The following is a 12,624-nucleotide window of genomic DNA, read 5'->3' as shown; positions in this document are numbered from 1 at the left end:
TAAACCTGCTGACAGGGGATTCGCGGGTGTTTAGAATTCTTACCTCCCGTTCCAGACGGGGGATGAACCGTTGAAGTCGACTCGGGCCACAACTCGAATGTCGTGTACGAACCCGAGGGGCCGAGACGATATCGTAATCGTCGTCCTTCTCTGCGCACAGTTTATATGTAAAACTACCCTTCCGTAGGGTATAAAAAAATAAAGTCCCAAAGTTCAATGTCCGAAAATAAAAAATGTCCAAAAATAAAAGATTACAAAAATAAAAACCTTAATTACAGTTTCTAAAAATAAATAAAATAAAATAGAATATCTATATACAAAAAATTTCTTTTTCGCTCCTTTTGGATTCCTCCTTTCTTTTCTTCTTTGGCTTCGCTTTTGTTTTTAGCACTTTCTCCCCTTTTCTTTAGCTTAGTTCCAAATATGAAAACAAACAAGAAATACCAAAAGGCGTAAAAAGGAACAAAAACAAAAATAATAAAAATAAAAATAAAACCTAAAAACAAATCTATACACAAATCCGCGTCGGCGGCGCCAAAAATTGATCGAATTTTGAATAGTGGTAAATAAGGTTGTCGTTCACTCGGACTTGTTGAAATTGATTCTAGGCTTAAATATGAAAATACAAAAATAAGAAATTATATACAAAATATGTCACGGGATGAAGAATTCACTGGGACTCAGGATTTCACTGCTTTCATATTCAAGTGGTTCAAAAATTAATCCTAGACATTTATCGCTCAAACAAAAGAAATATCAACTCTAATATTTTTCCAAAGATAGATTTCGTAAAACATCAATTGTAAATGACAAGCATAGTGTATCTAAAGCACCTAAGACTAAGCATACACTATCTAACAAGATGAAAAATCATTAATAGAAATCATAAATCATTTAAAATCGGTGCAAAAAGTAAATAAAAGAATTAATCAAATTACCACATTGATGAAATCCAGCTTCCTCTGTCATCCCAATGTTGGGTTTAGCTCATTAGGTTGGAAACACGCTCGAAATATAATTTCATTGCTCAAAGTATTTACAAATAATGAAAATGGGAGAAAATTATTAACGCAATGATTTTATTTTCTCTCCCCAACTCTCCCCGTCAAATGTGCTCTCTAGCTCTCTATTTATACACACAAATACACATTACTCAAATATATTCTTCCATAACTCCAAAATCTTCTTCTTTTTAATTAAAAATATCTTCAGGAATTTTTTCTTCTCTTTATTCTTCATATTTCTTTACTAAACTCATATCTTCTTTAATTCGCAGAATAAAATCCAAGATAAAATCTTCCAAGGATATCTCTCTTGTTAAATACAAGATAACTTCCTTTTTCTTCAAATTCTTCCTGTTTATAAGGCAAGAAGATATTCTTATCTTAAAGATAATAAATCCTTTACCGGTGGAACCAAATTTCCCGCAAATATTCTTTTTGAATGTTGAAGATGAAGGGTGCCTCTTATCCTTCTGTTGGGGTGCCGATAGTAATTTGGGTGTTGAGAACAAATTTGGGCTGCACATAACCGCGGGTTCCCCTTAGCCAAATCTGAGGTCCGCTTAGAAAATGTCATTCGGGGGTGCCTTTAGCAGTTTTTCGAGCCGATTCTTCCAAAAACGTTTATTTTCCAAAAATACCTACAAACACACAAAACACCAAAATAAGTACAAAATCGAGTACCAACATAGAGAAAATTGAGGACAATTTAGACACAAAAATGTGTCTATCACAAACTTATAAGGTCTTTAACGTGTTTGCCTGCTCTGATACCAATTGAAAATGCGGGGGTCTAACAACCACACCCAATAATTTGTTTGGAAAACTGAGAGGACTTACTCCAATACAGTTTCTAGAGAATCAATTAGACAGTCAGACTCATTCTAGAGTAAAGTATATCAAAGAGTTATATTTCTATTTCTCAATTCAATCCGTAATCCAACAAATAGGAATTTGCGAACCCGATTGAATATAAGAAATAACTTGGACGGTATCAAAAACCAATATCCAAGTGTCAATCAATTTAATCAACAACCAAAGGTTGGATTCCCAGTTGATTGAACTGACGCACAACCTGTGATATGTCAATTATAAAGATAAACAATATAATGTGGAAAAGAAATAACACAGACACCGGAAATTTTATTAACGAGGAAACCGCAAATGCAGAAAAAACCCGGGACCTAGTCCAGAATAAACACATACTGATTATAAGCTGTTACACCAATTTCCTACTACCTATTCGGACTAGATGTTATATCTGCTTCAGCACTTATAGAACTCCTAGCACAAAACCGATTGTCTTTAGGAATTCTTCTCGTAAATCTTCTAGCATAACCCAAGGCTATCTTTAGAAGATAGAACAACACGATTGATATTTTTCGATCTTTTGTTTTCACGAAAACACCAATTTGATTTCCCTTTAGATGCAAATCAAGGTATTGGAAATTTTGTGTTTGTTTCGAACAACTACCAAATAAAAGTAGAGATACCGAAACAAACTTGTAGATTAGGGTTTTAACTTACAATCAGTATGCGTACACACAAGGAGTCTGTGAACCTGATTTTTGTAAGTGAACTTGGGCGATTCCAAAGATCAATTTCCAAGTTAAGAAAACCCTAATAATTCTACAACAAGAACAACTAGAATAAATCTAGAGGTATCTTGTTTAAAACTTCTTAAGGATTTTTACGAGATACCTTAATCGAAGTTTTCTTTCTAGCTTCCGATTTCGACTAACAAGTGTTTGTATAGGATCGAAAACTGAAATCTATCAAAATCTAGGGTTTATTATCAATAACTCTTGAATGGTTTTATATCAGAAGAGAAAACCTGAGAATAGACAAGAGGTGAAAAACCTAGATTACAAGTTGTATAATCAATCACGGAGATTAAACCCAACTTGGCTTTGTTATCCCCAATACAAAAACTTTTATCTCACTCTTATTCACGAAGAACAGAAGACATGGAAAACAACCTTATGAGCTTACACCAATTTTCCAAAGGGGATGAAAAACGTGTAGCACTCACGAACCCTTTATTTATAGTGACAGGTAGCTTGAAAGCTAAGCAAAGCTATTTTCCTTTTCAAGACTCTCCTAATTTTGGGAGTTTTTCCTAAGTTACAACTCTTGCCAAAATAATTAAATAAATAATTAATTAGCAAATATTGTATTTATGTGAATAAATCACATTCCAACTTAGGCAGGAATTGAAAGTTATCACAAACACTTTAATATGGTAATCAAATATGTTTGGAATAACAACCAACTTGCCTAGATAAGGAAACATCACCAACTTGAACAAAAAAGACTTCTAGTCACGTAATTCGGCTCAAGTCCGTGAACCGCGACAAATAGTTCATGGATTGTTTCCTACTAACGAACTGTAACAATTACAACAACACTTATAATTATTACTTTAATAAATCACGCATAACTTCATCGTTATAAATCGGAATTGAGTGATTCTTGGCTCGTTGAATTCGTAAGCTCATTCACTATAACATGAGAACCTTTCCAGGGATAAAGGTTTTTATCAAAAAAGTCGTGGATCAAATAACCTCGAGTGTATATACATAAATGTACATTTACCGTCATAGGAATTGTTCCATAGAGTGAGCATTTTTTTGGATAGATTAGAAAGGTAGAATTGAAAAATAATCCAAATGAAATCAATTAACTCGTACCTTTTTTGATGAAGTCCTTGTCGATGTCTTCTTGTAGTCTTCAAACTTCATCCTTCAAGGATAGCTTCAATTCTACTTCTTAGTCTTAATCTAGTCCGAAATTATCTTTAGTATACTAAATCAAGAATGCATTTTGGAAACTAAAATTGACAACTAACTTGACATACCAACACTAGTGGGTTCAACCAAGCAATGCTCTAACAATCTCTCCCTTTGTTAATTTTAGTGATAAAACCATTTTACATATAGATTGTACTTGTTAAAATCATTACAGCTCTAAATCCGACATGGTTGAGTTCCTTGGTTCTTCAACTATGCGTGTGCTCATCCTATACTTGTTGAAGATCCATCATAGTATTATTACACAACATTAAAGTTCAATTGTATCACAACTTTGACAATAATACTACAGTGATATGTATCACTCCCCCTTAGTCAATACTTCATCTCACAATGAAAACCACTCCCCCTTACATAATGATACGTAAACCATATGTATATGTAGTGTGAACTACAAAATAATTCTCCCCATTTTTGTCATTATAAATTGGCAAAGGTACGAAAACTAGTGGGATCCTAATGAAATTTTCATAGAGAAACTTCTTGACCAAAAGAAAACATATCAACTTTACTTTAGATGATATCACATAGTCGAAACTTAGTAACTTCATCAAGGAGTTTATTAAGATACAAGTTAACCCCTACATGTTCCACAACCGCTTCTCCCCTCAAAGATATAGCAATTAAGCACAAGTTCAATAAGAACTCTCCCCCATAAAATGTCATTCCCGAAAGAACAACAAGAGTGACCTTACGCCAGAGATAAGGATTTATATATTGGATTTTAGAAACCCCACAAGGAGATACGAACTAAGAACCAATCACTGAAAGTCTCTCATGAGATCGTGTTACTAAAAACAATAGAACTATCTCATGGTAACAATACATAATATGTAATCATGAAGATCAAGTATTGTGATCATCTTTTCTAAGATACAAACTTGTATAAACAAGAATTGATATGCTTAGAAGGAAGAATAACCTTTTTCATAAGGATTTACACCAAGAATGGTTACCATAAGTGTATGAAAAAGTTTCTTTGACAATAAAATACAACATCTAATGGCTTTGATTATTGACTAAGGGGGAGTGATACATGGGCCATCCACTAGTCTAGAAATGGCTGTTAATCACGCTTTTAAATCACAGATTAATTACGTGAATAAGATAATACAAACAAATTCCGTCATATAATGTGAAAAATAGTGGGACCCATCATTTAACATAAGAAAACCGTTATTCTCAAATGTAATAATTTACTAGGTGTGTGATTTAACGATGAACCACTGAATAACAGAATAAATCCTTCAAATATTTTATACGCCCATCACTAATTTTCCATTGGGTGCGCAAAGTAATTAGCCACCTATAGTGCCATGTTTATGTAAATCTGAACATGGCTAAGCACCGGCCCACCGATCACTGCACCATATTAACCGTATATCTGTAACCCGGCTATTGTTTTTCCATAACCCCCACAAGTATGAGTTGATTTAAGACTAAAATTTCACCAAAGTCTCAAATTAGGTTGAAAATTTAACTCAAAATCGAGCTCCAAAATTCCCCCCTCGATTTCTATCTACCGCTCCCAAATTTTCACCAAATTTTTTCGCTCCCTCTTACTTTTCGCTCCAAATCACTTAAAGTTTTCGAATCTTAATTCCCCTTGAATCTGTTCTATAACAAAGGCCTCCAACAGAGAATGATTTTTACTCTCTCTGATGAGTAGGGGTTCCTTCTGCATCTCTCTCAGATTCTTCCTCTCCTATCTATTCACAGCTACTCGCATCTTCTCTTGCTGCTAGAGATTGTTTATTTGCCAAGGTGATTTCATGAAACCTTTAATTTTATTTCGATCTCTTAAGGTATATTTATATTAGGGTTTGTTATTTGAAAAATGGTTATTTTTTTTTATATTTGTCAATAGATTAGAGCTAATCGGTTTATAGTTGGGTGTTGAGAAAAGGGTTATCTTCTTCTTCAGATCTAAAATCAGTTGTATGAAGAAACCAGGATATAAAACTCGTTCGTTTTGCTTTTGTTATTCTTATGTTGTTGTTGTGTGCTTGGGAATTTTTTTGGCTTAGTTATTCCATTTAAAGAGGTTTCTTCTTTTTTCATCATTTTATTTTGAAGATTTTAATTTCTTGTTTGTTATTGACAGATTGTTGATAAGAACTTCATTTTGTTTCTTTGTTTTTTTGAACTGGTGATAGGTTTCTTGGATTGAGTTTGCTGGTTTTCAGAACTGGTGATAGGTTTCTTAGTTTGCTAGTAAGGGGTGATATCTCTGTCATATGTTCATTCAGATGTACATTGTTGTTGTTTTGTAATTTTTTTGCGTTGATCCTCATGTTATCTATCAGAGGTTTCTTATTCGTCTTGTCTATTGTTGTATTGCAGATGGAAACAATTGCAATATCTAACAGTACGCCTAACTATATTAACTTATCAGACAACCAACACTTGGGTAAACGTTGTTTCTATCCGTAGTTTAGTTGGCTTACCTTAATGGCTATATTATAATGTGAAAACTTGCTAGCCACAAATTATATTAAGGGAGTGTAGGAGTACACGTTTTGCAACTTAATTAAGAGAAGGATGAAGTTGGCAAAATATGTCGTTACTTATTCAGTTGTTGGATTATTACACTTAAGACTGAAGTTTCATGATTAAGTCTCCCTCCATTATATGGCGTTAGCATATAACAAATAATTACTGCCTCAATCTTGTTTGTCGTTTCCCATTTTTGGAAGAATCTTCCACATGATGCGTACAAACTTCTTGCAGTGCCCTCTGAAATTGGTGGAGTTCTTGTAATTAGTGCAAATTCCATACACTATCACAGTCAAATAAGTTGTTACCTGGTTTGCTGGAGTTCATTGATTGTTTTGTTAGTGGCTGCAAGAAGTTTTACTTTGCCAGACCTACATGTATTTGTACATGTCAGATCAATATGTAATTGTTTTACATTTTTTTTTCCTGCTTGTAGTTGACGTCTTGTGCCATTGCCTTGAACCATTTTGTTGTTCCTGCTGATATAAGGTTTTCTTCCATTTCTTATGAAGGATTATGATCTACTTAGTGTTTTGTATTTCAGAAAGTGGCTATTTGCATGCTAAGATGATTAGCATTTATTAGAATGGAAGTGAAAGAGCTGTAGTATTCTTGTTTTAGCTTGGCCTCAATAATCGCATGATTAATATCCCACAATGTATCTTTAACATGCTGAGTGCACTTTCGTGAGTAAATTAAGAGATTGTTTCGAGCCTACTAACTGGAGATCCTATAATTGTTTCGTTTCAGTCAATAATTGCCTTGATCAAGTTTTTGTGTGGAGCTGATGCAACCAACACGACATGGTTATTGCCTGAGGTGGCCATGTTTTCGATCAAAACAGGAGAACTACTATTGCTCACATTGGTTTCCGTTGGACGGTATGTTTCTGTGGAGTTGTTCATAGATTACCTTAAATCAAAAGTCACTATGAACTGAAGTATGGGCACGAATTGTCTGTTAAGGATTATGCATGTTCCCCTGGCAACACCTTCAACTTTCAATATTTAAATAAATATTTGTGCTCGCATATAAATGTGGCATGCATGTATATGTAGAGTTGTGGTTGATGAGCGTGTTTGTATTTCCTTGTTCAGGATTCTGCAAAGGCTGGAACTTTCAAAATTTTGAGCTTCAGTTTTGACTCCGGTTGGCTGCATCTTTAACTATTTTTCTTTTTTCTCATATCGACGACTTTCTGCTATTCTCCATTTCTCCTCTACAGCAATAGTATCTGACTAACCAATTTATTTGTTGATTCTACAGGGTATTGCAACAATTGGCAGCTCGTTCTTCTTCCTAGGTTGTCGTTTGGGAGATCGTATGCTTGTCCAATATACATCTGGTGTGGGAACTGCAGCTTTGACTTCTGATCATGTGAAGGAAGAGGTTAGCATTAGAATTCTGTAGCATTTCTTGCTACTTCATTTTTTTAGAGAGCTGTAGATTTTAGTTGGAAAACTCTTTAGATTGAAAGTATTATTTGCACTCTAGTGATGTACGTTTTGCTCTTTTTAGCAGTATACCAGTTATGCTGAAGTTTCTTTGTCCACAGCTGCAACGTTCGTATTTGATGCATTTATTATATACTATATCTCTACTATCAAAATGGACTGCCACCACCATCATTTCAGGATAGCTAGTTCGTTTAAAGAGCATCGTACAACTTACGGGGGTCTCAAGGGTGTCCATTCCTAAGGGATTACGGCATGTCCTGATGCATATATATCATATAACTTTCATTTACCTTTTTTTTTCGGAACCATACTATTTTCCGATCTACTTATCATACTGTTGATGCCTTTGATATTCTTAACCTCGAAGCACAATTATAATCACCATTTTAGTCTCCTTGTTTTCTCATGCTGTAAGACATTGATTTCCTGGTGCTTCTTATAAATACTGAAATTTGAAATTTTAATCTTTGAAATGTTGTCGCTGCAAATTTCTTCTATTAACTTAGCTCTTGTGTATTGTGTATGTTGTGCTTTATCTTAAGCTATATCTTTCCTTGTTTTTTCTCTTCCAGGATTATATTGAGAAAACATGGGAGAGACAGTTTTATCATGAAGACACGCACTACAGCACATAAGTGATGATAATGGCGAAAGACTTGGCAGAATTTATGTTCATAAGCGATGAAGTTGCTGGAAGATAAGAACGAGGCAGAAAAGCGAAGCCTTAAAGCAAAGTTGGATGCGAAAAGACAAAGAACTAGCACTGGAGATTGCGTGATTCAAGAAATTATAGATGCAAGTGCCATGTTGTGCGATAGAGGTGATGTACATGGAGATGTTTCAAGAGGTGAGATGATTAAGTGGCCAAAAGCTTATGTAACTCTTGTAGAAGAGTGACCAAATCCGTGTTGGTGAAGTGATGGTAGATTGAATTCAGTTTTAGCTAGAATTTATCTTGCAATTTGCATCCGGAGATTTGATTTCTAGAATGTTATTTAAGGTAATTAATATAAATTTAATTTCAAGCTGTTTCAAATTCAGTTGATATCAGAATTTTGTTATGTCTCTAGATTTAGTTGAACCAAAGTCAGTTTTAGATCAAATCCAAATCTGAATGATTTCAGATCCACAAGGTCTGAATACCAAAATCTGAATTAATCGTTATTGTATTTAACAACCAATAACGGTGGTACTTAGCGCATCTCTTATGGCGGACATCACCAGTCATTGTATTTAACATATGAATACCGTGATTCTAAATAACATATTCTGTTTTAAAGTCACATTTTTTAATCTTCATACTTAGTAACGTTCTTTATTTGTCATTTATAAAGAGTCACACCAAATAAATAACGGTTCGAATAACAGATGAAAACCGTGATAAATCATGTTTTATAACAAACTTTGTTCGTCATTTATAGCCCTTTTTGGACTAGTGATCAGATTTGTTCTCTTTCCTCCATCTTTTATCTGTTTGCTTGAATCTCCCATCTTAATTTCTACGTTGGATGAATCAATTACATTGAGGACAATGTAATGTTTAAGTGTGGGGGAGTGGCACTTTCGTTAAGTAACTTCAAAATTAAAAAAAGATAAAAATAAATAAATATATTGTTAGGGTTATGACCAGCTGTGTAGCGGGTCTTTTCTCTTTTCTTGCATGTTATGACCAGCTGTGTAGCGGGTCTAAAAAAATAAAAATAAAAATAAACAAAGAAAAATTAAAAATTAAATGACCAGCTGTGTAGCGGGTCTCTCACTCTCTTATATGACCAGCTGTGTAGCGGGTCAATATTCTATTTTGCTCGAGGACTAGCAAAATATAAGTGTGAGGGTGTTGATAAGCACGTAAATGCTATATTTTATACCCATATTTATATTGGTTAGGACTCGATATTTTGACTAATGACACTATTTTAGTGCTTTTTGCAGAAAGCACTCGTGAATCCGATCACAAAAAGATATATGGCTAATTGGAGTGTAGAATGTCATTGCGGTCGGAGTTCCTCATGTTGTTATCAACGAAAAGAGCGTTAAATGTGATGGCATGGTATCTCTGTATATCAATCACTCAAGCTTAACCACTCAAGACATCTCACACATATTCTGGAACAAACAAGCCAGGCCCAATAGTGTAGCTAAAGAGAACAATAGTCGTGGTAATGGCCTGAAGTTAAAATAGTGTTGGCTGAGAAGTTGGAGGATGGATGCAGTTTCTCAAAATGGTGGTCGTGTTTACATTGGTAACATCAACAACTGGAACTTCAGGGGTGTTCGAAGGAGATAGACTGAAATGGAGTGAGTTCGATTATTGGTGGTGACTTGAAACTGAGGACGGACAGATGAAGGAGATGAATAGTTGTTGGTGATAACTTGGAACAGCTTGTGGTCTGAACGTGAAAAGAAATAGAGTCAGGTGGTGTGGACCCGAGTGCAAACGGGTTTTGAGATGTGCATGTTCTTTAATACAGGGAGTAATAGGCACTGCAGCTAAGAAGGAATTGGAGTTGGCTTGGTGATGCACGGAATTTGCAGGAGGTTATAAAGGAAACGATTGTTGTGCTGGTTTGCTGTTGATCGAAATGGGAGTTCGAACTTGTAGTTTGGGCAGTTCGCATCCACAGTTGGAATGAATCTCAATGAACCTGGTCCCGTGGTCAGATTGAGAAGGGACTGGCGATGTTAAAAGTTCTCGATGCTGCTGGCAGAGATGAGTAGAGAACGTGGTGCTGGTTATGGAGCATAAAAGTGCAGTTGTGGCTGAGCTTAGACGAATGAAACTGATGCCATGGTTTTCTGTGGTCGGAGTTGGTGTTCAAATGGGTCTTGATACCGAGACCTGAAATTGGGTTACATTGAGAGTTCGCCGTAAAGAGAAATGGTTGTTAGCAGCTCTCGGAAAAAGCAACTGAAAGTGGTGGATGTGTACGAGAATGGAGATGGCGCCAATCTTATACTCGATGGAATTGCTGTTACGATATGGCTGAGGTTGAATCGATGGTGGGGTTCGTTTGCGAGTTGTGCAGTCAAGGAACGGAGACATGAAAGAAGACGAGTTTTGCATGTCGCTGGTGAAGCTGTTTGTTCGGTATAGGATGGACAGTTTGGAAGGGATCGGACTTTGGAAATACGTGTTGTAGTTGGATCTGGTTAAGCGCTAGTGTTAGAAGTTGGGATTCTGGGCAACTTTGGACCCAGTGGAACTTTTCGCAAGACCTATATAGAACTCAACAGAGACGTACAGAAAAGGGAGAGTTAGGGTGAGAAACTGAGTGTAAAAATCATGTTGCAGAGTCGTGTTCATTTTTAGCAGAGAAGTGAAGAAGAAAAACAAGCTACACTAGTAGTCTGTCGTTTATAAAGTGTGATCTATTCTCACTACTTGCAACTGTTGCACTACAACAGTTCTGAGCTATAGTTTACTTGTAACACATATTTGTAACAGCGACTTGTAACGCCCTTTACAGTTGCAAACTCGGTTCTTTTATTATTTTCTCCATATTTGCCATTGTAAACACCCCTTGAGCAATGAAAAACTATTCTGAGCGTGTTTTCACCATGTGGAGCTAGAACCCATCACTGGGAAGACAGAGGAAGTTGTTTTTGACCCATGTGGTAATTATATTTAATTCTTTTATGACTGTTTGCACTATTATAATTGATTTATGATTTTTCTTGATTATTTTTGATTTCGTTTGATGTCGCATGCTTAGTCTTAGGTACTTTTGATGCGTCATGCTTGTGATTTACACATAATTCTTTATAAAATATACCTTGGCAGATTTAGAGTCGATGTTTGTTATTTTATGAGCTTTAATTGTCCGGAATTAATAATTGAACCGCATGAATGTGAGAATTGGTGGAATCCCGAGTCCCAGTCATCTCTTCATCCCGTCACGATATTTGTATATATTTTCCTTATTTTTGTTATGAAGTTTTAAAATAAATTCTCAACAAGTCTGAGTGAATGAATCATCTTACTACAACTTCATTGATAAATACCATCACTTCTAACCTATTACACTTAAGAATTTCAATCACAAATCAAGTTAGGTAACTAAGAATTATACCCGTGATATTTGGCCATATTCATCATAAGCATAACTAGTTCAAATGACTCAAATGAAACTAGTTAAAGAGTCGTTCAATTGCTATATTCTCATAGAATTATACAAGAACACAATTGAAGCAAAATCGGTTTGATTCACTCGAATCAATACATGAACATTATAGCCACGGTTTGCAAAGATTGCATTCCTTATTTTATAAATGTTTAGGTTCATGTACATGACCGATTTTAGAAAGTAACCACTTAAGTATGCGTACGGGTATGCGTACTTAAGTAACCAGATTTGAGTTTGTTTTAGTTTTCAAACTCAGCAGAAATTCACGGACGTGAACTTTCCACCAGTATGCGTACGGTTGAGTTGGTTTTTGATTTCCAAACTCAGCAGAAATTCACGGACGTGAACTTCCGCCAGTATGCGTGAGTACTAAAACCAATTGGTCTAGACATACGAATATCAGTTACACCTTAGAGAATTAAATCTAAGGTGTGTTGAAGACGAACAATAGAATTGTCATTCAACCTAGAATTCCTCTTTTGTTCGCCATGTCCTTTTGAATCACAAAAGAGACACATTTTCTGATCACCTAAGTGATTAGACAAAACAGTCTTGACACAATCGTTAGGAGATGTCTTCCTTCCATGTGATGTGGATATTCCTTGATTAGAGGTAGACACAAGCACATCCTTTTTAACAGGAAGGGATTTCTATTTTGCTTCTGTAACAAAAAATTTTCCAGTTAAATCATAAGAAGTTGGTAGAGTGGACTCCTTGGAACATCCATGAATAGAGA

General features: G+C 35.3%; 1 long non-coding RNA gene across 9 annotated transcripts; it reads left to right on the top strand.

The window, feature by feature from the left end:
- The first annotated feature begins 5,239 nt into the window (after positions 1-5,239).
- Positions 5,240-8,800, top strand: LOC113299443. Of its 9 annotated transcripts, none has more exons than XR_003334908.1 (8): positions 5,240-5,575; positions 5,968-6,025; positions 6,155-6,221; positions 6,744-6,796; positions 7,058-7,188; positions 7,405-7,456; positions 7,574-7,696; positions 8,337-8,800. It is a non-coding gene; the product is annotated as an uncharacterized LOC113299443 (long non-coding RNA). The 9 variants fall into 9 exon arrangements; XR_003334911.1 differs by having other exon boundaries at positions 5,968-6,032; XR_003334906.1 differs by lacking the exon at positions 6,744-6,796.
- Positions 8,801-12,624: the final 3,824 nt, after the last annotated feature.

The sequence above is a fragment of the Papaver somniferum genome, chromosome 7 (genome assembly GCF_003573695.1).
Source record: "Papaver somniferum cultivar HN1 chromosome 7, ASM357369v1, whole genome shotgun sequence".
Taxonomy (NCBI): domain Eukaryota; kingdom Viridiplantae; phylum Streptophyta; class Magnoliopsida; order Ranunculales; family Papaveraceae; genus Papaver; species Papaver somniferum.
Note: the sequence above shows the minus strand (reverse complement) of the source record. Positions and strands in the feature narration are given on the sequence as shown.